The sequence below is a fragment of the Meriones unguiculatus genome, chromosome 20 (assembly GCF_030254825.1).
Source record: "Meriones unguiculatus strain TT.TT164.6M chromosome 20, Bangor_MerUng_6.1, whole genome shotgun sequence".
Taxonomy (NCBI): domain Eukaryota; kingdom Metazoa; phylum Chordata; class Mammalia; order Rodentia; family Muridae; genus Meriones; species Meriones unguiculatus.
The window spans coordinates 70,942,229-70,965,349 of record NC_083367.1 but is presented as its reverse complement, the minus strand read 5'-3'; the positions used below and the strand labels follow the sequence as shown (position 1 = coordinate 70,965,349).

Here is a 23,121-nt window from a genome sequence, read left to right as displayed (position 1 = left end):
TTTGTACTTCATGAAATATATTGTACATTTTACATAGTTTAATTTAAAAAGAAAATACATTTTAAGCTAATTGGTCTTTGCCTTATTTATTATAACCTTTCAGCACATTCCGAGGTTTTAGTTACTCAGGACGGAGTTAATTAAAATGATTTTATTTTGGTCAGATGGTTGTTTTTTAAAAAGAAAAGTATTCTCATGACTCCTCAGCTGACTTTCCTTGAACGCTGTAAAAGTACCTGTAAGTCTGCTTTGTTTTGTTTTGTTTTTTTAAGAATTAAAAAAAAATTGTGTTTGGCATTGATGGAAATTCAAAAATATATATGAAACTAAGGCGATAGCTTAGCTAAAATAAAAACTATCTGTGTTTGAGGTGAAGTGCTCCTTAACTTATTCATTACCCATAGAAATAAATGAATATAAATCAGTGGACCTTTTTTCTGTTGTTTGATAGTTAGAAATTAAAGACTTCCCTCTTCCCTCAAGATGTGGCTTTTCAAGGTGTGTCTGAAAAAAAAAAATCTATCAACATTCATTCTTGTAACTATATTACCTTTCCCCCCCAAAAAACCAAATACCAACACACACCAAAACCAAAACCAACTGGCTCAAAACCTTGAGTAGCCATTCATGCAGTTAGTTCGTCTAGCCGTGCGTGTGAAACGCTAAAGATCTGGCTCCGCCTCTGTCTGACTGGCCCAGCTGCCGTGTCACACACTCACACTGTGAGCGGAGAGTTGCTTGCATTTCAGTTGCTGTAATGAAATACGAAAAGCAAAAAGGCAGCTGAAGGCAGAAAGGCTTCAGCGAGGCGTGTGGTGCAGGAGGGTAGTGTCCCCAGTGGTGTGGCACGCATAGCAACAGGCCAGCACGGTGGTCACGCTGGAAGCTTACATCACGTTTCATCAGAGGGAGAGGACCTGGGGGAGCAAGGCTGCACAACCTCTCCACAGGGACCAAGTGTCCAGATGCACACAGGGGAGGGACACACTTGTCACGTAAATCATGGCAAGTATCCACAATGTGTACCGTAATGCAGGAGAGGAAGGGCGTACCTCGTCTGAGCGAGCTGGCTGGAACCACAGACGCGCAGAGCCTCTACCTGGCCGGCGAGTGGTCTTCATGCCAGAAATGCCATCTGTACTAGATGGTTTTATGTGTCAGCTGGACACAGAGTCATCAGAGAGGAAAGGGCCTCCACTGAGAAATGATTCCATGAGATCTAGCACTAAGGCATTTTCTCAATTAGTGATCAGTGGGGGACGGCCCAGGCCATGGTGTGTGGTGCCATCCGGGGGCTGGTGTCCTGGGCTCTGTAAGAAAGCAGGCTGAGCACGCCATGGGGAGCAAGCCAGCGAGCAGCACCCTCCTTGGCCTCTGCATCAGCTCCTGCCTCCAGGCTCCTGCTCTGCCTAAGTTCCTGTCCTGACTTCCTGTGATGACGAGCAATGTGGAAGTATAAGCTAAGAAAACCGTCTCCTCCCCAACTTGCTTTTTGGTTTTGGCATTTTTGTCATAGCAATAGAAACCCTAGGAAATTTAAATGCTGCATGCAGAGAGAGAGAGAGAGAGAGAGAGAGAGAGAGAGAGGATGGGCAAAGACAGGGACCCGATGCTTTCTCTATGTTGATCACTACATTCCAGCTGCAAGTGACTGACTCTCGTGTTAAAAAAAAAAAAAATCAGAATCTGGGCATTCAGTGAAAGAAAAGTCTATTTTGGTAATAACACAATTTACCTAAGAAATCCAGGCATCTCCTTAGCAGCTGGTAACAGGGAGGGCTCTTCACTCTGGAATGTTTTCTTCTGTGACTCAGGCTATTGAATTTGACTGAATGAAATTTGAAACCCAGAGTATTAAAACAAACAACAACAAAACAATACTGCCAACATCTTCATCTTGGCTCTCCAGCCTCCATGCTGAGACCCTGGTAGGTGGTACTTTGCTGTGGAAGCTGAAGATGATTCCCTGGGCTCCGGCAACTTTTCTTGACTTTGAGAGGGGTGACAGGTGTTTGTCTTTTTTCTAAGATTCTTTTTCAGATCAGGGTGTCACTATGGAGGTTTAGTCATCTGGGAACTCAGCATGTAGACCATGCTGGCCTCAGATTCTGCCTCTCTCGTGCTGATATTAAAGGTGAATGCCACTATATCTCGTATGTTTTTCTTAATAGATCTGGTTTGAGCTTAAAGTAGGCTTTCTTGTATCAGGATTATCTGGGATTTCGCTTACTTTTTCCATAGCACATGTGAGGTTGTCAGAGGACGGCTTTGTGGGGTCACTTCTCCCCTTCCACCCTTACATGGGTGCCACGGGTCAAACTCAGGCCGTCAGGTTTGAACAGACAGTATCTACCCGTTAAACTATCCCAGTCCAGATCCACCCACCTGCTGCTTCTTGAGACACTATCTTTTGGTCTAGGTGTCACACGCCTGCCTTTGCCTCCTTTGTACTGAGACTGTAGGCACACCATCACGCCCAGGTTGGTGTTTTCTCTTGTTTTGTTTGCTTTGTTCCCAAATGGGTTCTGAGAATAAACTCAGGTCCCCATGCTTGCAGGCAAGCACCTAACTGATTGAGCCATCTCTCTAGCCCTTAATTACTGACCTAGAACCCAGAATAAAAATAAATGGCAGCCGACCAGCCACTCCTAGGACCACCTGCCACACTCGGGCATTATGGGCCCTGGCACACTCTGGGCTCTTCTGGAGTTGGGGCTGGCAACCCAGTTCCTTTCCTCCAATGAAGGCCTTGTTAGTTCTCAAACAGACCGTCCAGGACAGATACAAATACTCTGTTCTAGAATTTTCTCCTTATTTTAAAGGGTGAGGTTTAAAGAAAGGCTTTCTTATTTTTTTTTTCATTTAAGTGTTTGTGTGTGTGTGTGCCTGAAAAGGCTAGAGGTGTCTTTCTCTGTTCTCTACCTCATTTTCAGTTTTTAACCATATTTTTTAGAATTTATTTGGGGTGCATGTGTGTGGTCAGAGGACAACTTGCCGGAATGAGTTCTCTCTTTCTACCATGTGGGTTTGGAGTGAGGCTGTTGGCTTGGTGATCCATCTCACCCACCATCTCTCTCTATTTTCCAGGACAAGGTTCCTCTCCAACCTAGACCTCACTATTTCTACCACTAGCAGTTCTGGGAGTCCCTGGGGTGTTCTGATCTCTTCCTCGTGGCTTAGGTTATAGACATCAGCATCAGGCTTCTCACATGGGTGCTGCAGATCAAACTCAGTTCTCCATGCTTACACACGAGCACTCTCCACACTGAGCCACACCCCGCCCCTGTCCTTATTTGCAGTAAACAGATCCAAGCCCTGTTTGCCTATCACTCTTAAATGCAAAATGCAGACTCATGTCTATATGGAGTTTGGGAAAACCTACCTCAAAAAAAAAAAAAAAAAAAAAAAAAGACTCAAAATGCAGCTCACGAAACTAGTTGAAGCTGAGAGCAGACATGTCTCAGAAAGGCAAATCCAGAGGCTAACCAGGCGGGGAGCACTCGGGCCTCCTCATAGTTTCCCTCTGCAGAATTCCTTTCCGCCTAGGGCAGGCTTGGCTTGCTGCTCTCAAGGCTGCAACTGATTCCCAAGGAAGCCCCAGACTCACAGATGTTCCCGGGTCACAGAATCATGAGCTGACCGGTTGCGCCTTTTGGATTTCAACTTGTAAACATGGGGATTCCCTTAAAAAAAAAAAAAAGAAGAAGAAGAAGAAGAAGAAGAAGAAAAGAGGGAAATAAAAAGAAACAAAAGGAAGGGAAGAAAAATCGCTACGAAGGGGAAAACTCTGAGCTAAGTTTTTCCCTTCGGAATCTTGGCGGGCAAGGTTAGCGATCTTCAATCTGGCTCTCGCCAGACGCTGTATGTTTTGAGCAGGCGGGGAGCCGTCTGTCCATGACGTGGCTGCCAGAACAGTCATTGCTGACCTGTAGCACGCCTTTGATTGCAGTCCTGAGGAAAGGCAGCCACAGGATGGGTCCACCAGGCACAGCATGCTGGCTATGAGGTGGAGCCTGGAGCAGTTGCACAAAACCAGGACACAGACTGATGCACCAAAATCCAGAGTTCAAATCCTGCTAGGTCTGTCACCATGCACTGGAGTAAGTTGACATCCCGTGTTTAAGTCAGCCTAGCTAGAAGGTCCAGTGATCTGTAAGAGCTGCTTCTGCATGGAGTCTTTGCTGCCCTCCAGCCCCAAATGCTTAAAGAAGAAACACAGGTCTTCCTAGGCCAGTTAGCAGGGGCTGGAGACCACATTATTCCATGTAAGTCCAGGCCCCTGGGTGCCCAGTCCTTCATGTCCACACTGGTCAGCCTACAGAAGGCTTCTGAAGTGGGGCATGAGTCCACATGGCCAGCCTCACCGAAGCACCTTCCAGGCAGAGAGGAAACAAGGACTTTCCCTCCTGGCCGGCATCTGTTGTCCTAATCACTATGCTTTATCCAAGAAAAAAATACTGTCTAGATTTTTATTTTTTTACAAAGTTTTTGGGAGGACTTGACCTAGCTGTAAGTTCTAGGATTCACCTCTTATTTACAGCTTTTTATCGCATTTATTTATTTATTATGTGTATTTACTTACTGTATGTATGCATGTGTAAATGTGAGCATATGAGGTGTCATGTCTGGAAATCAAAGTACAACTCTCGGGATTCAGTTCTTTCCTCCTCCTAAGTAGGTCCTGAGACTCAAACTTAGGTCATCTAAGTGCCTTAACCCTCCGAGCCACCTTGCCTACCAAAATCATAAATTGTTTCCTCTTACTTCTTTATTTTAATATAATCTTTTATGTATTACAATTTATTCACTTTGTATCTTAGTTGTTTGACCCTCCCTTGTCCCCTCCCAATCCCACCCTCCCTCCCTCTTCTCCACCCATGCCCCTCCCCCAGTCCACTGATAAGGGAGGTCCTCCTCCCCTTCCATCTGACCCTAGCCTATCAGGTCTCATCAGGACTGGCTGCAATGTCTTCCTCTGTGGCCTGGTAAGGCTGTTCCCTCTTTAGGGGGAGGTAATCAAAGAGCCAGCCACTGAGTTCAAGTCAGACAGTCCCTGTTCCCTTACTAGAAAACTGACTTGAACACTGAGCTGCCATGGGCTACATCTGAGCAGGGGTTCTAGGTTATCTCCATGCATGGTCCTTGGTTGGAGTATCAGTCCTCTGAATTTTTTAAAGTACCTTGATATAGGATTTTGTTAATAACAACAATAATACTGGAAAAATCAACGTGAGTTCACAGAGGTTGCATACACAAAAAGGAGAGGGGTTGTTTTTGTTCCTATTTTCATGCTTTTAAGACAAAGTCATGCTTTGAACTCGTGTTTCCCGTCTGAGCCTCCTGAGTAATGACATTAGAGGCATGCAACACCATGTCTGCCTATCATAAGGAAAAGTTTTGATTTAAAAAAGTGAAAATCTGGCGGTATATGATCCTGTACTTCTGAAGCCCTGACTCTGATGCTTACAAGTCACATCACAGCTGCGGCAGAGAGGAGGAGGGGAAGAAGAAGAACAAGAAAACAAAGAAGAGGAAGCAAAAAGAAGACAAAGAATGAGAACAAGAAGATGACGGAAGAGGGAGGGAGGGAGGAAGGAAGGAGAGAAGGAAGGAAAGAAGGGAGGGAGGAAGGGAGAAAAGGAGAAAGGAAGGGAGGAGGGAGGAAGGGAGGGAGAAAGGAAGGAAGGGAGGGAGGGAGGGAGGGAGGGAGAAAGGGACTAAGTAGGGTCACTGTGGGCTCCTGCTGCCTTCAGTAGGGTAGTGAGAGAAAGCACTGGGTTGCTTTCAATGTGACAGCCTGTCCGCACCTCTGGGGCCGGTTTTCACACATAGAGGCAGCTGTGACCCTGACTACAAGCTTCCTCAGAGCCATCCTGTTTATCTCAGACCTAGGGTTTTTTTTTTTTTTTTTTTTTTTTTCTGTCCAGCACACTTTGCTGTCTGTTCTCAGGCTGAGATTGAAAGATACTGAAACTCTATTCCAGTATGTATCCCCAAAGGAAAATTAATGAGTCAAGTTTGGGAAATCAGCATGGAAAAGAACGTGTTAATTTGGGAAATACCACAGTGCTGTGCTGACACATGGTGGCATAGCATTAGAATCGTGTGGGCTGAGGCGTGTCACACTTTAAAAAATGCTTTGCCAAATCCCAAATACTTCAACATTACCTGATGTAGAAACCTTACCTGAGCAAGGTCCACCGACGTCCTGAGGGACTGATGTGCTAGAGATGCGCTATGAGAAGCTTCTCTTCGGCTGAGCCATGCGTTAGCTACTTTGTAACTGTGATGAAGCAGTTGCTCTCCTCTTGCTTCCTGAGGCTCCAAGTGTCCTGATGGAGGAACTGCATTTGCAGGTGAGAAGCGTTTTGATGCATACAACAAAGTTTTGCTCAGTCTCCTTACACAGTAGAAACTCTTTAAAAATCACATTAAATATTTGACATTCGTATATGTATATAATTGGATCCAATTCATCCCCCAATCTCTCCTCTATAATTCCTCCCCTATTCTACCTTCAATTTTCCCTCCGGGCCTCCTGATATGTTCTTTCTCTCTCTCTCTCTCTCTCTCTCTCCCTCCCCCTCCCCTTTCCTCTTTGTTTCCTCCTACTTCTTTCATACCTACTGAGTCTATTAGTTCTGCCTGCATGTGCATGGGTGTAGGATAATCTACAGGATCATCAGCACTCTTGTGGGGCCTGCACCCCTAAGGGATGGGTGGGGAGGATAGAGGAGGTGTATAGAAAATTATAATAGTAAAGACCTTTGAAATTGCCACATGGAAACCTACCAGAGTAGGAACTCTTCCAAAATTAAAGGCATGGTGGCATGTACCTTTAATCTCAGCACTGGGGAGGCAGAAATAGGTAGATCTCTGAGTCTGAGGCCAGCTGTTGTGCATAGAAAGTTCTAGGACTACACAGTGAGAGCTGGTCTCAAAAATAAATAAGTATAATTTTGATATTTGCTTACTATTTTTCTAGGATTTTCATTTCCAGTCAATTTACGATGCCCAGGCCTGTCAGTGTTCCATAGGAATTCAGAACATCTGTCTGCCTCTCCTCCCTGACGGTTGGTTAGTAAAAAGAAAGACAGGCAATGCTAAACTGGTCTCAAGCGGCTCTAGTCAAGTAGGGAGGGGAGGGCAGTGGGGCCCTGTGCGGGCACCTGTGTTGTTCAGTGCACTAGGGGGCGCTGGATCCACAACAATGAACTCCGGATTCCAAGCACTTTCCGGGCCTCGGGCTTCCCCGTGGGCGACTTCACTCTCCAGAGGCTCGTGGTCAGAAGGAAACACACACAGAGAAACAGCTTTGGTCAATAGATTATTCGAGTCTCTAAGCCGTGTGACTTGTCTTTGCTTTGTAGTTGTTTTTTCCCAGAAAACCTTTGTCTTGATGTGCAGTACAGCTACCTGTGTAGAAGCGTGTGTCATCGGCGCACGGCTACATGTATTTCCGTAAGCTGAATGCCATGTGTATGCAGCAGCGTTCCGTTCAAGAAAGCAGACACTGCCCGCAGCCACAGGCTTCCGCCATCGAGGGTCCGCACGTAGTGGGGCTGAATGCTGTGTCCCGGAGACCTAGCTATGCTCATTTATTAGTGCTACGATTTTAAACCTTCTATTTATTTAAAGCTAGTTTTTATCATACGGTGGACCCCCGCCACCGTTCCTGTCGCTACTCCACGTCGCTGACGTTGCTGCTGTTATCAATCGTAGTGTAACGGAAACATCTGATGTGTAGACCATTGAGCGTGCTGTATATTCACAATGTGATTGAGACTCTCACTTGCTCCTTGAGTGGTGGCTCCGCAGCTGCGTCCCAGGCTCCACCGCTACTGTGGCTATAAAGGTAAACAGTACAATGAAAAAACAAGTCAAGATCGCATGAGAACATAAAAAAGGCTGTGTTTGAACTAAAACCAGCTTCGGATAACTCTCTCTAACGTTTTCCTGAGGTGCGCCAAGGGGTTGTGTGCACAGTTGGTAAATGCGACATCCAAGGCCTGAAGGAGGAGACAGGTCTGCGGGGCCTGAGGGGCTGCGGTGGAGAGGCAGACGGGAAGCAGGAAGGTCGCTCTGCCCTTAGTGCGGGTCTGGGTTATCTCTGTCTGAAAACAGGAAAAAGGCTTCAGGAGCTCGGTAGCAGCCTGGAGGAAGGCAGAGTGGCCTGCTGGGGACAGTGGTTCTCCAACCCCTACCGCCACGGCCTTTTACCGCACTTCCTCCTGTGATGGTGGACCCCCGCCACCGTTCCTCTGCCGCTACTCCACGTCGCTGACGTTGCTACTGTTATCAATCGTAGTGTAACGGAAACATCTGACGTGTAGACCATTTGATATGTGATCCCCAAAGGGGTCGTGACCCACATAAGGAAGCTTGTGTGAATCTAAGTCCCCCCCCATCTTCTATTGTTTGTAAGAAACAAGATAAGCTTGTGCCTGACTGCTAAGGAATTGGGGAAAAATAGTTATTTTACCCCAAAGGCAATGAGGGTCCTCGAACATTTCAGAGCAGGAAAGTCACCCGCTGCCGCCACTTTCCCGTTGTCCGAGTTAATCAGTAGGTGATTGTCCTCCTTTTCAGCCCCTATTTCTTCTCAGGTTCTGTATCCTGCGAGGCTGGTTTCCAGGCGGCGTCCCCTTGGGTGCTTTGCCATTCCTCTCATCAGGGTTTGCCCAGGGGCTGTCACTCGGAAAATGAGACTATTTGGGTGAACTATGCCTCCATGTGGCCTAAGGACAAAGGAGTGCAAAGGCAAATTTGTCACTACGCTTGTGCCCTGTAGAGGTGAGGAAAGCCGGAAGCTGAAGCTGCTGCATGACTGGTTTCCGCCAGTGGGAAAGTGCTCCTTGCACACTTAACTTACTGAACCAGCTGGTGCGGACAGGTGGAGTGGCATTAACTCAGCATTTCCGGCTCGAGACTCAGTGTACAGGAAACACGTGACCGTGAGAGCACAGGCACACGCAGAGGACTCATCGTAGGGTGTGCGAAGTTGTTTATCGTGCCTCCTCCTCTATCCTTGTCTCATTGTCCTGGATAGGGGGCAGGGTGCCCAGCGGCCATCTTACCCCTGTGGCCGTAAGCAGCTAGAACTGGGGCCCAACTCCTCTCTATTCCACTCCTGAGGGCTGGCCACATCTAATATCTTCTATAGGCACCATGACGTGGGAGAGAAAAGCAGAGGAGTTTGAGTCTAATTTTCTCTACGCCAAATGAACAAAGTTTCTTTGTTTTGATTTTTTTCCCCTTTAACACATGTCTCTTCTGGCCATCTAATTTCTTTTTCTCTTTCACAAACCATTACTTGACTTCAGGCAAGCATGTCCAGACAGCAGTGCCCTGACTCACAACAAAGTGATTTATTTAATTGCTGTAGCAAAGAAAAAGGAAGGGTCAAAAGTTGGTCTTCCCGTGGGGCTGCAGACCCATTGGTGGAACTCACCTAAAGGCAAAGGTGTGGCTTTAGGATCTCAAACACGCTGTAACTAACTGCTCTTGGAGTAATGTCCTAAGAAAAGTAGGCATTAGACACATTTTACCACCCTCATGAACAGTCCATAACTTGTCCACTTTTCTCTTGCTGAAGCCATTAGTGTTATGTTGTTGTGCAAGCAATTCAACTGGCCTGCCCTGAGGGGCCTTTAGGGTCCTGGCAATGTCCTATGTCTTGACCTAGGCCAGGTACTCCAGATATGGAAACCCTCCTGTCACTTCCACCCATTCTCTCTCCCACTGTCTCTCTCTGTTTCTTTCCCCAAATAAATCTCTTCATATTTAGATCTGTTGAGTGTGTGACATTTTTACATTTATATCATAACAATTAGAAGGTATGAGGCTTCCAGAGTTATAAATGTATTAGTCAGTTAAACCCTGGATGTTAAACATCAGCCCTTGTCAGGGTCTTGATATACATTCATACAAATTTTCAATGTTTTGTGTCATATTGAAAGATGCTAAATTTTAAATAGTTCTAAATTATGTTTCAGAATTTGTAAGGGGAAAATACAACAGTTATATTAGAATGGATATCTTAATAACCTGGGGTAAAATTTTAGTTCATAATTGTTGTACAATTGTATAGCACCTTAACATGTTTGAAAATGTTGTCATGTATGTTCTATCAAATTCAGATGTAGTCAATTTTGTGGATTAGGAAACTAAGGTTCAGAGAGGCAGAAAGATTTATATTGTCACATGGTCCAAAGCTGTAGTATAATTAGTTCTCAAGGCCCCATTTTTAAAAATACCTTGTTGACCATCCTTTTGTCTGAATTATGCTGCCAAATGCACAGGAAATTGTCTTCATTCTTCTCTAGTCATGGGATATGACTTCAGAGTTCACTAGTGAGCTGTTGGAAGTGCAGCATTTGAACTCTTGGCCTGAGAGCTCTGTGAAACAGCAAGACAGCCCGAGGGAGGCTTGAGGGTTCAGTCCTTAGCCCTGCCACAGAACAAAACGTAGAAACATAAACTCTTTATTTGGGTATTTGGGTTGGTTTTTTGTTGTTGTTGTTGTTGTTTTCCAAAGTCAGTTGCAGAAAATATCCTTCCTGGACTAATGTTTCACCTGGTGTGATCTTTCCCACATTCTCCCTATAACTTTAGCACAATTCTAAGTCTGGAGGAAGTAAAGGAAAAACCAGCAGTGTGCCTGATCAAGACAAAAAGGTCACTGAGTAGAATAAGAAAACAGGTTCCCTCTCCCAGGCCCTTGCAGACTGATGTGAAATGCTTGAGGCCAGGATGTTGGGTGGAGAAGAGGGAAAAAAATATCAGGTCCAACCTCTATCCCACTTACCTCCTCCCATCCACTGACATTCAGCTGTTGCTCAGTTTGTTGTGCGGTTCCAGACACCTCATCCTGGTGATGGTCAGGCAAGATAAGAATGCAGTTGTCTGTGTCAGGGTTGTTGCTGGCTAATCCAGGCTTCTAGCTGTTTCTCTGACTGGTCAGAGAGCACTGACCTAAGCAGCAGGCCTATGAGGGCAAAGGCAAGGCCAGGCCACTGCCTTCCTTCACATAGAGCCTTAGATCCTTAGACTGCACAAATGCTCAGGGAATGTGGGTCCATGTGCTACAAACTCATAAAAATAAATAAAATAGCTCCGAGAAAGATGCTCTTAAGATTGTAATGAAAGATAGAGTTCTTTCATTGGCCTGTATTTGCCTGCCAGAAGTGAAGAGCTTCTAAAGAGACACTTGTTTCTCTCAATCAGACTGTTGAAACAATGGTCTCCAAAGAAGCAGCCATTTCCCTCAGTGATCCCATACAGGAAGAAGGAAAAGACCCTAGCCAACTTGGGAGCTCTTCTGCCTAAGAGATTCCACATAGCTCACACAATTTGTCAGACCCCCTTGCAGGACTGAAGGCCCTGCCTGGGCAGTGTGGGTGTGTATATCCCTTGTCAGGTCCGAAGGAAACCCTAAAAGACAGTCCATCCAGAAATAAGCTCAAACTGGACCAGAGCCCTTCTGGTGGTTAGATGAATGCCAGATTTCCTCAGAAACTGTGTTCCCATCTGCCAAAAGGAATCATTTCCCTTCCCTCTGGCAGAAGGACAAATGGTTTACCTGTGGTCGCATATCAAAGCCCAAGCTGGCCTCTAGGTTTCTGCAGTTTCACCAGTACGACGTGTTACACATGTCAAAGTCCACACTAGCATCCCAGCCCTTCTCACCTCCCAAGGCTTGTTTGTACTCCCTAAATTGGCGGAATTTTACCCCTGCCCCTGCTATTTTCATTATGTTCTCTTTATTCTCTGTTTTCTGCTATTTTCTCTCTCGCAGACAGCTCTGGTCTTGTCTAGAATGCTGGCCATGTTCTGTCTACTCCTTTCTGTCTCTGCTCTACAGTCCTCCAGATGCCTCTGGGTAATCCTTCCTCTCATGCACAGTAAAACCCTTCCCCTTAACCATTACCATAGAGCCGTCATATCGGCGTTGTCTGTCTGCCTCAATATGTCCTGACTTTCTAAAGGCTGATCTCACTTCAGACAGACCCAAGGGCCTTGCTACACCTCATTGTCTCTCTTCCCAATGGGACCATATTGAATACATCTTCTTTCTCCTGCTTGCCATTTGTAATTTTGCCCTTTAGAGGATGGGTAGCTGGACCTAAGTTCAGGCATAGGCTGTGACGCCCAGTAACAGCCTCAAATGCATTCCTATGTTCCAGTGCAGTCACAGAATTTGTTTATATCACACAAGTGAACACTAATCAGGAGAGTTAGAAATGAAAGGGGATTTAAACAGAGGCAGAAAGGAAAAGATTCCAAAAGGGGGAAAAAAAGGAAATCTTGGAGATTAAACACACAAACACACAGACACAGATACACACACACACACACACACACACACATTGAAGAATAAACACTAATAAGATCTATTTGTGTTAGATATGGCCGAGAAGAGATAAAGCTAGAGCTTTGAAGATGGGCTCAGCAGTTGATAGTGTTCAGATCCCAGAACTTACATAAAAAGCCCAGACCGGATGCATTTATGCTTTTAACCCAGTGCTGTTGGGGTAGAGACAGGGCAGTTGTTGGGGTTTCTTGGTCCTCAGCCTGGTTTCAGTGGGAAGATGTGACTCAAGGAAATGATGCATATACCACACACACACACACACACACACACACACACACACACCACAAATCTCAATTAAAACTCTGTAAATAATTGGCATAAGGTCATGACTTCAAGAGAGTGTGAGAGATGTCACTTCCAAAGGAAAATCAAATTCCCCAAACTCCAAAAGGCAGTCTGTGCAGCCAGAAATGAGTCCAACCCGAACCACAGTAGGATTTCTGGTGGACAGATAAAAGCCAGAATTCCTCGGGAGCTTATGAAACTTATTCCCATCTACCAAAAGGAGTCGTTGCCTTACCTCTGCATAAGGAATTTGTGGCTACCTCTGACGCCTGTGAGCACATCAAGGCCCACGCTGCCCTCCAGGCTCCTGCAGCATCACAAGGACCTGTTACACATTTCTAAATCCACACCAGTTAGCATCCTAGCCCTTCTCACCTCCTCCCCTATTTAAAGCCCATCCAGTTCCAGGTTCACGGGCTTTCTCCCAGATGCTGGTGCTCCTTACAACCCTGCTCCTCTCACCGTTCTCAATATCCCCCTCCACCTCCCATCTATAATAACCATCAGTCACACCACAGCGCAGTCCTGCCGTCATTTACACAAAGGGACATGGCAGGCATTAGAGGGTCAGAAGAAAGGCAGAAATGATGTAGATACATTGCTCATGGATGGAGTTCTCAAAGAAAGTAAAAAAATAATAATTAAAAAGTGACATAAAGACTGGGAAATGGCTCACTGACTACCCCCATTGGCTGCTCTACAGGATCAGGCTTTGAATCCCAGCACCTACAACCATCCACAACCATCCAAAATTCCAGTTCCAGGGGATCTGACTCTCTCTTTCCAGTCTCTGCAGGCACCAAGCACATACTTGGTACACAGAAGGAAATGTAGACAAAGCACCCACTCACATAAAATAACATTTAAGCAGCTTCATTATTCTCATGTTCAATATGGATCTAGGTAGGATGAATTGGATGGATGGCAGTTTTTCACTTGGATTAATTATATTTCAACTAAAAGGATCGTTACTAAGAGAATCACTTGAACTCACTTGACAGAGAGAGAGAGAGAGAGAGAGAGAGAAAGCCAAGTGTAGTGGTGCACCTTTGTAATCCCACTGCAGAAGTCACAGGCCAGTGAGAAACTCTCAAAAACAAGATGGCACTTGAAGAATGACAGCTAATGTTGTCTTTGTGCCTTCACAGACAGACAGAAAGAGACAGACATTCTGGAGTCTCACTATTTCAAGTATTCCTAGAATAATTAAGTCCCAGCAGTCATGACCACACTGGCATTGAAGAACCCAAGCTGACTGCAGCTTCTTTTGTAGAGTATCGATCATTTGCCAAGGTTTTGGCAAAGCCCGAATACCTTCCGTTGCCCCATGGATACAGGGATTACTTTCTAGTGTGCTGACTTAAGAAAAAAAATAAATACATACATATCCTTCACAGCCTTGTAAATGTGTTATCCTGCACATCACATTCGTAAGTGAGAGAAGTGATTGTGATGTTTACGGTCATAACCTCAGTTTGAACAATCCTGGTATTGTCTATTTCTTCCTGGAGCCAAGATGAGTTCTGACTCCTTGACAGACAGGATGATCTGAAGGTCTGAGCCAGTCCTCTGTACTTGTCTGTTTTTCTGTTCTTCCCTCAACCCTCCCCAAGGCCAGACACGCACACACAGACAGTTACGACCTTTGGAGTCAGGAACTACTGGTGATTTCATGTATTTCAAAACTAGGGTTATACTTTATTCTTAAATTTTCTTAACCATGTACTCCATGTGCTAGAAATTGAACTCTGACTAGTTCAGACTGAAAAAGGAAAATCGTTAGAAAAGCAGAAAGCATCTACAAAATCATGAAGTCAAAAGTCAGAAAAGACTCCCACTCAGCTAGACTCAGAGGCAGCCACAGCCAGGAACTCAAAAGCCATGTGCTTTTCCTTATGTCCTGTAGGCAAGCAGAAACATTCCCCATTACCCCAAGTGCTCTTACTTTGTCCTTGCTAGTCATGTTCATGCAAATCTTAGGAAAAGACACTGGTGGACTGGTGATTTAGCTGGAGCCAGGACCGCACATCTGAGACCATCAGAAGGCCAGGAAGAAAATGTACACAAACCACATGATCCTAGGGGCCAGTTAGGAATCCGTACCCAGCAAGCCCTTGGCATCTGCTCAGGTGTCTTTTGGGATTTGCTTTTTGTAGCTCTTTCCCTGTTTTGAAGATCTGTCATAAGTGCAACTACTTCAGTGAGAATAAACTAGAGAAAAATATAATCAAACTGAAAAAAAATCACAAAATTCATAGAAAATTTAAACCATCTACAGTTTTACTGACATCGCACAGCACCCACATTTTAGTGTATATCTTTCGTTTTTTTCTACCTACATATATCCTTTCCTTGAGGAAATTATTGAGGTTTGAGTAAATATGCTTCTACATATTTAAAAATATATGCTTAATATCACTTTGTACTTACAGATCCTGTTAGCTTGGGGGATTTTATGCACATCCGAATATACATGGACTTCTTGAATTTACGTTCCAAATCCTTTAGGTACAAGCATATGGCATGATTTCTCCTTGGTAGGGATTCACATCATCACCAAACTCTCAAAAAGGTCTCTCTGTTAGCAGAGAAAAAGGGGCAAGAGCTTTGCCACTCTGGCTTTAGAGCACGCTCACACAGATTCACTGGTCCCAAACATTAATATGCTCAACAACTCTCAAGCGATGATACAGGCAAACCATAACCTGTGAGTGCATGACTCTAAACCACAATTGTTCAGGCCAGACCTTACACTCACGCTGGTGCCAGCCTCAGCCAAGCACTCTTAGCCTCTCGGGATGACTAACTCCCATGGACCTGTTAAAAGGCCTGTTTTAATGCCGTGTGGAGGCTGACCCTTGGAGGTGGCTGCTAGGTGGAGGAGGAAAGCACTGAGACATGCAGAAAAGCTTAGAAGAGGGAAAGCTAGAGGTGGGCAGCTGACTCGGAAGTGGATGGTGACTGAGGCCTCCTTAGAGCTGACCAGACCAGTCTGGCCTAAAGCTGCTCCCTGCTTCAAACACCTGGATCCCCAGGCACTGGCAGAGCTCGGGACAGTGACTTCCAGGCAAAGTCACTCAACATAATCCAATCCCAAGCGAGGGTTTTGGTTTTCATGACTAGTTAACAGTTTCTGCTATAGAAATTGAATATCAGTTACTGAAGTCATCCTTCCTGGCCAATAGTCAGTCCACCATTGTTCGGCCTCAGAGTCCTCCTTGAGTCCACTCTGGCTGAATCATTTGGTAGTAACCAACTTTCCTTTTCACTTTGTGTGTAACTTAGCTTGCTCCTCTCAGGCTCATAGACGTCACATTCCCTGTCCTCCCGGCACACGCTCAATCTTAACTACTATTTCCCAGTCCTCCCGGCACACGCTCAATCTTAACTACTATTTCCCAGTCCCATTTCAGCACTCCACTGGAAGCTTTTCACTCCACACAGAGAACGTGGACATGCGTCGCACTGGCCTCAGATCTGCCCTCTGGCTCGTCCAGGAGCCAGGCTGACTGCTGACACCTCCACCTAACAACTTCAGGGCACTCTCCATCAGCACTCCTCACCTCCTGTGTGTTTTTCTGCCTCTTAAGATGCTTCCACTCATTCTGACCCACTCTGCTTTACCAAGCTGCTCATGATCTCAGAAATGAAGAGTTCCATCTCTTAATCCTAACAGTCACTGAACGGGTCTCGGGTTTAAAGACACCTTCTGGCCCTTGTTTGTTCCCATTTACTGTGCATGAAAAACACAGTGCTCACAGCAAAGGGAGCGAGAATATAGCTTATTTGAAGCCACATGTGACTGAACGTAACCTGGGAAGAAGATTCAGGTTGCCCTGGACAACATGCACCAACACGAAAGCAGTTATGGGAAGTTCTGCTTCAGTTACAGAAGAAAAGAAAGTCATAAATCAAGGTGTTTTTTTCAAACACATCGGTGGGTACATCCAGCAACCAGCAAGTTATAGTGTAGTGGGAAAAATCTTTTATAGGTTTTAGCTGTTGTCTGGTGATATTCTGAGCTTGGGGTTTGGTGAAAATAGTGGTAAGTAAGCCACTACAGTCCAAAGCGTTGGCCTGATAGCTGAAACGATGTTGGCTTCATACTCAAAGGCAACATATGGATGTTAAAGAAACTTTGGGCAGAGCACAGGGAGTCTTAAGGAAGAAGGGCAGATAGAAGGACACAGAGGTCGACAGAAGCCCCACAAGGAGACCAACAAAGCTAAAAAAAAAAAAAAAATCTGAGCCCAGGGGTCCTGCAGAGACTGATGCACCAACCAAGGACCATGCATGGAGAGGACCTAGACCCTAGACCCCCTGCTCAGATGTAGCCCATAGGCAGCTCAGTGTCCCTGTGGGTTCCCACGTAAGGGGAGCAGGGCTGTTTCTGTCATGAACTGGGTTCCCTGCTCTTTGATCACTTCCCCCTGGGGATTCAGCCTTGCCAGGCCACAGAGGAAGGAGACCCAGGCAGTCCTGATGAGACCTGATAAGCTATGGGCAGATGGCAGAGGAGGAGAACTCCCCTCTTTAGTAGGCTAGGGGAAGGGGATGGGGGAAAAGAGGGTGGAAAGGTGGGACAGGGAGGAGTTGAGGGAGGGGCTTCAATCGAGATATATAATAAATAAATTATAAAATAAAGAAACTGAAGATAGCCCATGATAATTTGGCTGTAGCTTTGCAGTGTTCTGTGTAATCAGTCGGCCTTGTACAACCTCTAACATAGGTGAGGCTTATTTTTTTTGTTTTTTCTGAAAAATTCAGTTCACAACACATTGATGAGTAGAAAATGTGTATTTGTTGAATAGGTGCTTTGGTACTTAGAACGCAGTTAGACCAAGCAATTAAAATCCTCCAGCACAGATGACCAGGAATTGTGAAGGCCCATGTCATACTCTAACTCTACCTAACTCCATCTTGATTCTGAAACTCTCTTCAGCGACAGTTTTTCATTTTCTAGAGTGTACAATTTCAACAACTTCCCTTTGGGTTGTTAAAAGTCACTCTGAAATCCTCTTGGAAAAGAGCTTTGAGTTTTTTCAAAGAAAGTAGCCCTGTGTCAAATAAGAGCATGTTGCTGGAAATAGCTTTTGGTTCCAGTAAGTATATAACGAACAAACCTGCCTTCAATGCCTGAATTAAGCAATTATTCTGTGTGGTACGTAGGTCTTTAGTAATCCAAACTTGCTTGGAAAGATAGTTGCAAGAGTTAAATTTTTGTATTTATTATTGTCTTTTGATATACTATTGATGTCTCACAAAACAGCTTTTCATAACAATTTTCAGGGATTGTTGGTATGCCGTACATATAGTAATAATAAATAAAGTACAATAAACGTATCTTGTGTTTGAGTGATCACATGTGAGTGCACACGTATGTAAGTGTACATGTGTGTGATTGCGTATGCATGGGGAAGTCAGGAACTGAAGTCAGGTGTCTTCTTTCTCACTCTGTACCTGATACACTGAACAAGAACTCAGTTTGGCTGCTGTGACTGACTAGCTCGCTCTGACGATCCTGCTGTCTCCTGAGTGTCGGGGCTTCAGGCAGACCTCCTCACTCACCCTCATTTACACAGACACAGGGCTTTGGGACCTGAACGCCAGCCCTCAGGCTCGCTGGGGGTGTGGGCCATCTTCCCAGCTCTCACTTAGAATTTTTAATTCAGGAATCTGACAATACGATCAGAGCGTCCACACGACTTTCATGCTTTTGCTGGAGTGAGAGGTCCCGTTCTCCTCCCCCTTTTGGAGACTGGGAGAAATAAACAGCCGTGACGGGATGTTGTGGCATCCACAGTAACAAGAGGAGCCTACCTAGGGCTGTGCAGGCTCCTGCCGAGTCCGCAGCGGTAGCTCGCAGTCTCGGGCACCCTTTCTGCACCGTATGTGCCTCCCTTCAAGGGAAACCCAACCCCTACAGCAGGGGTTCAGTTACTGCCACCCAGTGTCTTTGATTGGTTTGGGGAGCCCATCTTTTTCTAGTTAGTGAACATGGATACAAGGAGGAAAACGAGTGACAAGGAAGCCCAGGCTGGCCAGAAGTGACGGTCTAACTCACTAAGGGAAATGGCGCCTTTCAGAAGCGCTCTAACACTTGCATGGGGAAAAGCAAAACCAGGAGATGTTCTCCTCAGAGAGAAAAGAAGGACAAGAGGAGGTGCCAGTCTTGACTTGGAAACCAAAGAACCTTAAATTCTTAATCCAGTACTTTGTTTTGTCTTCGGGGAAAACCCAGTCAGATGGTGTTTTGAACTCTCACGGCAAGTTAGCTATGAGAAGAACGCATGCTCCAAGGTGCAGAAAAGAGACGTGACAGGACCCGGGAGGAGGCTCGGGCAGGGAGTGAAGCCTTAGGGTGGGAGTTCAGCTCCCAAGGCCTTGTAAAATGCCAGGCATGGGGCTGGAGAGCTGGGCCGGCTCACTGATACCCGGGCCACACGGGTGCAGCTCACAACTGCCTCCAACTCCGGCTCCTTCTGCAGCGCGTACTGACACATGTACACAGAACTTTAAAGTTAAAAAACAGCTAAGAAATAAACCAGCTTACATGCCTATATACAGAAAATATATATAAAGTAAATGTGCTACACACATATAATGGAATTTTATCCAGAAATAAAGAACAATGAAATTATAATATTTACATGAAGATGGATAGAACTGGAGATTGTCATGTTAAGCAAAAAAGTAAAATCTGAAATCAGAAAAAAAAAAAAACAGCAAATCTTTGTAAAAGCCAGGAGTATGCAGGGGGCAGAGGGCAGTAAAGAAACTGCCAACATAGCAGCTCTGTGCTCCAGTGAAGGGGAAGGTTTTTATTATAACAGTGAGAGAGAGAGAGAGTCCGGAGCAGAGAGGAAAAGTGGACTGACTGTGGCCAGCAGGCTGGGCAAGAGGGGAGACACGGGGATGGAGAGCAGAGAAAGCGTAGTGGGACCAGCAGGGCCCTGAACAGTGAGAATAGCTGGGCCACATGCAGGGAGGGCGCTGGGGAAGGGAAGGCCGGACTGGTGTGGGGGTTTGAGATGTTTGACCAGCACTCGTGAGCAGGGCCTGAGGGAGCCTGGGGCCAGCCAGACCTTGATGTGCTGGCAGGCCGCACAGGGACACAGCAACTGCAGAGTCCCACGTCTCTTCTGCCAGAGGGAAGGGAAATGACTCCTCCCGGTAGACAGGAGCCGGTGTCACGGGGAGCTGAGGAATGCTGGCTTTTACCAGACCACCAGAATCCTTCTACAATCCAGGCCAAGCTCATTTCTGGATATTTGCATTGACATTTGGGGTCTGGGGACGTGAGTTTCCTTTCCCCCTGACACGGGGCACTGTGGCTTGTGGTTACAGTCTCAGGGTGGGGGCAGTGGCAGGGATATCTCCTCGCCTCTCGCTGGCCATCAGCCCCGTCAGCCCCTCACCAGCCCCAGGCCAACGAGCAGCCTGCCCCGGAAAGAAATGAAAAGCAGGGATTAAGGTGCTCACAGCCATGCCCACAAGCTGAGCCTGGTTCTCAGAGCCACGGGAACCGACTCCCAAAGCTGGCCTCTGACCTCACAAGCACATGGCACAGGATGGGCACGGTAATAACAGATAGAATCTCAACTCGAGCATGTGGCCAGAACTAGAGGAACAATAGTGTGATCCTTCGGCCTCTGCACGCTGACAATACACACACACATCACACACAGCACACTCACACTCACACCACACACAGCACACTCACACACACTGACACCACGTATCACACATGCACCACATGCCACACACACACACACACACACACACACACACACCATATGCCACATACGCTCCACATGCCATACACACACAGCACATACACACCACATAACACAGACACACACACCACATGTCACACACACACAGCACACATACACACCACATAACACAGACACAGCACACACACCACATAACACACAGACACAATACACACACAGCATACACACACACAGCATACACACACCACATACCACAATACGTACTACACATACACATACCATATTACACACACACCACACACACGCAACACATAACACACAGACACAGCACACACACACAGCACACTCACACCACGTACCACACACACACACACACACACACACACACACACACACGTCACAATCCTCCAGGAACATTTTATTTCAATACCTTAAACGTCCAAAAAGAAAAGACGGTGAAGCGGGGAAAGCGCGCACCAAGGCAGTCTTCCGCTGAGAGCACGAAGCGGGTCGGTCCCCTCCATCAGGTGTGCCCTGCTCTGCACTGCACGGGATGGTTTACCGGGCCGAGAGGGTGGTAAAGGTCGGTGAGGGACCTAAGGGAGGCACAGGGCTCCCGGGCGGACGGTGCGGTGCGAAGCTGCAGACGGAGAGCGAGGGAGCGCGGTTCACAGCTGCAGGGCCCGGGCTGTGTGCAATCCCCCTCTTAGGGGGCCGCCAGACACCGTTTGCGTGGCTTCACGTGGATTTAGGGGGCCTGAGGCGCTCAGCTGAGTGCGCCGTACTCCCCCAAACTAGGAGAGATGTGTTTGGGCTTCACCATCGGGGAAAAAAAAATCACCACAGATAAAGTTAATACAAGTGATTGCAGAGGAACCCTAACCATCCAGCATGTCCTTTGGATCGAGCATGAGCTCAACCTGGGCGCTCGGCACTCCCTGGCAGAGGTGAGGAAGAAGCGTGCTCGCTCCCGTTAGCCGGGGACACCCTCACTCCAAAGCCCCTGCCAGCCTCAGCTGACTGCTCCCTTCAGCCTGAGGGGAAATGCACCAGGCTGGGAGGTCGACGTCAGAATTCCGACATGTGCCTTAGTTTGGGCTTTATTACCATGAAGCGGCACCGTGACCACAGCCACTCTTAGAAGACATTTAATTGGAGCTGGCTCTAGCTTCAGAGGTTTAGTCCACTGCCATCATGGCGGGACACATGGCAGCCGCAAGCAGACATGGTGTGGAGAAGGGGCCATTGTGATACATTCATTTTAAAAAGCTTAATACATAGTATCGCTCTTTCGGCCCTACTCAAGGAAAAAGAGGATTAAGAGAGAGAAGGAAGAGGAGGAGGGAGGAGGAGGAAGGTGAGAGAACCACCAGCTCTCATTTTCACGATTTTGAAAAAGAACGAACCATTTAATACCCGCAAGCTCAGCATAATCCCTCAAGATGAGAAGAGATGAGTTCACACCTGTGGGCAAAGTCCCTCGTTTTTATTTTCTCTAAGGCAGGCATTAACGAACCACTGCCTGGCACAGTAAAGAATTAGAGCTTTATGGAAACACGGGTTTTAATACCAGCTCCACTACCTTTTATCTGTGACAGGTTCCTTCAAGTCCCGAAGACTTGGTGCCTTTGTGAGGTTTCCTTGAAGGGTAACCAGCCAGAGAAAACAATCCAGGTGCATGGGGCTTAGGGAGCATGCACTGTTTCGTTGTGGGCCTCCCATTCTGCTCCCCTTTCTCAGGTCCAAGGTCTTGCTGGGGGTGGGCTGAAGATACTGACGACAGAGGGAAGACCATTTCAACACTCCTACCCCCAACAAAGAGGCTGCCCCTCTTTTGAATCACAGACACCCCCACCCCCCACCCCCCACCCCCCGGTGTAGTGTCTTGGGATCTGGTCTTCTTCCAGCTAAGGAGTCTCACGCAAGCCTGGTTTTACCCAACTAAAGACACAAGAGCCAGGTTAAGTGGGAGCGGGCCTCGGGGTCCTGCCCATCCTGGAATCCTCTAGGGATATCTCTGGAACCTCCAGGAAACTGCCAGGGAAGCTGTCGTTTTGATTTAAAATAAAATTGATTTGTTTGTTGGTCAGAAAGACAGATGGAGTAAGTGTTGCCAAAAGAACGTGAGGATTTGGCCACAACTGGCTCTTATGTCCTGGATTGGATGGCACCTGCAGGTATCAGGCAGCAGCGAGGAACTAGGAGCAGAAAGATGTTCCTCAGAAGAGAGTGGTGGGGACAAGAGGACATGCCTCTCTACACCTCTTATGACCTTTTTAGTTAAGATTTATGTCAGAGCGCACCGTGCGACTGTAAAATGTAGAATCAGGCTCCATCGCACTCCTGCCTGCCTCCCTCCTGCAGGCAGATGATGTACAGCTCTTCCAGGCGAGGCCCAGACTCTGACGCTCAGCTAGAGACAGAATGATTTACTCTCCTCCGGAGACCTTCGGAAACACCACTCCAAATGTCAGTTTACTCGGGATTAGATCTGAAGCCTGGATCTACCTCACTGGAAAAGAAAGTGGATCCCTGAGAACCAAGGGTCTCCTCCGGGTCCCTTTTAAGAAGTGGCCTGGACTGTCAGCAAACTTAGACTCTGTGGATTTACTGTTCGTGTATCTATGCCTCAGTTTGCCACTGGAAATTACAACTACTTCTCTTTTCTCTCTGACAAGAGCAAATGTGTAAGTCTGAAAAGCTCACAGCTCGTGTACAATGTAGCCG

At 46.6% G+C, this 23,121-nt stretch overlaps 1 protein-coding gene and 1 long non-coding RNA gene across 2 annotated transcripts in view; one reads left to right on the top strand and one right to left on the bottom strand.

Moving 5' to 3' along the window:
- The window catches only part of Ust (uronyl 2-sulfotransferase), a 336,745-nt gene that overhangs the window by 274,676 nt on the left and 38,948 nt on the right, over positions 1-23,121 (top strand). The gene's annotated exons all lie outside the window — the stretch shown is intronic.
- LOC132649539 (uncharacterized) overlaps positions 10,059-23,121 on the bottom strand; it is a 65,111-nt gene continuing 52,048 nt past the window's right edge. Inside the window, exon 4 of the long non-coding RNA XR_009588036.1 lies at positions 10,059-10,450. This is a non-coding gene — a long non-coding RNA (uncharacterized LOC132649539). The remainder of the gene's footprint in view (positions 10,451-23,121) is intronic.